The sequence below is a fragment of the Alligator sinensis genome, unplaced genomic scaffold (assembly GCF_000455745.1).
Source record: "Alligator sinensis unplaced genomic scaffold, ASM45574v1 scaffold2077_2, whole genome shotgun sequence".
Classification (NCBI taxonomy): Eukaryota; Metazoa; Chordata; order Crocodylia; family Alligatoridae; genus Alligator; species Alligator sinensis.
The window spans coordinates 190989-192840 of NW_005843276.1; positions in this window are offsets into that span (position 1 = coordinate 190989).

The following is a 1852-nucleotide window of genomic DNA, read 5'->3' on the forward strand; positions in this document are numbered from 1 at the left end:
CGAATTTACATACCGGTGGCGGGAACTCTTTTGCACCGTGCATTCCTCTTGCAACTTGAGCAATGCACTCTGCAAAAGAAGCTGCAGAAAAGGTGGGAAACTCGTCCCTGCACCGGGGTTTTCCTCTACGACAGGAAACTCTCCCGTGCAATGAAGCTGCAACTTGGCGGGGATAATTCTGGTGCCGAAGCACACACAAAATCATGCCTTTGGGTCATGACAGTATTCAGATTCGTGCCCCACTATTGGCCAGTTCTAAATTATTCCTACGTGGTGGCTAGCGATTGGTTTGCTAGCCATATAAAAGGCTTGAGTGGTTTCCGCCCAAGTTGGAGGGCTCCACGAACATCAGGAGGAGGAGACTTCACATCTCGTGAAGATCTCCAAGCGCTGCGGAGCCTATTGGACCCAGCATGTATTTCAAGAAGGCTATAGGGGTCTGATCAGCCTCTCGCCTCTCCCCGTCACCGCCTAATCCCTCAACGTACCCTTCCCTGCGCGCAAGTTCCACGGAGCCTAGCAAACTTCGTGTGAGTGAATCCAGAGCTCTGTCCGAGTCCTTAAACTGGGACTTAAGCGAAGTTTTCCTGGAAGTTTTCCAGCCTGCACCGCGACCATCTACAGTGTAAGTAAACAATCTTAAAATCAACCATTAAGCGTCCGTGCCTAATTCTAGCGTGATGCCTGCCTTCCCCGACCCGGCGTGTCCGGGCTGCTGGCCACAGCCCGCCGCGCGAAAAAAGGGCCTCGGACTGCTCCCGGCCCGCACAATCTTAAAGACCCCCAAGGTAGGGGAGAGCACCACCTCCCTTGGAAGCCCATTCCAAATTTTGGCCACCCTTACCGTGAAGAAATTTTTCCTGATATCTAGCCTAAACCTGCTCTTTGTCAGTTTGTGATCATTGTTCCTCATTACCCCAAGAGGCGCCCTGGCGAACAGAGCATCTCCAATCCCTTGCTGCAGCCCCCTAATGAATTTGTATGCGGCCACAAGATCACCTCTCAGCCTTGTCTTGCGGAGGCTGAAGAGGTCCAGGTCTCTCAGTCTCTCCTCATAGGGCTTGAGACTGCATCTGCAACTCTTTGCAGAAAACGTTATCAAAGTTTCTTTTTTCCCCCCATAGCATACTTTGGCTATGTCTTTCCTAGATTCACAATGTTGGGTCGAAAGGGACCTTAGTAGGTCATTGACTCCGACCCCCCGCCCTGGGCAGGAAAGAGAGCTGGGGTGAGATGACCCCAGCTAGGTGCTTGTCCTGTCATTATCAATAATGTAACACATGTATTACTGGACTGTGCACATTACCTAATATACTGTAGGGTTTTTTTCTTTTTAAATGAATTGTTTGCCACAATTCAAAGTGTGTATAGGTTGCTGTGCCAGTCAGGACTGAGTGTCAGTGTGTCTACGTAGAGATTTATGTAGAATATGGAATTTACATTTATTTTTTTCCTGTTATTTTATAAGATATCCATAGCTGGTTTTGTTCTCTAGTGTGTGAAGACAATATTTTTAGCATTCCATTGTAGGTAATTTCATTTCTGCTCTATTAGAAGACTATGATGAATAAATGAAAAAAATTAGATATTGGTGATATTTTTTGTGCAATGCTAACAATCTGAAAAGATGATGGGCCTCTTGAATTGTTATGCCTTTAGACATACTGCCACATTGGAGTCATGTTATTTCTTTGTACCCGTGCTACAACTTGTGCATATCTATTTGCTGCAACTTTGAATTGGAAAGCCATACGCAGTGGCAGATCTAGTGGGGATACAGTGGTACAGAGGCATCCCCACTTCAGTTGACATTAGCACAGAAGCAGCAGCCAGGGGCCTTTATTTTTTAAAA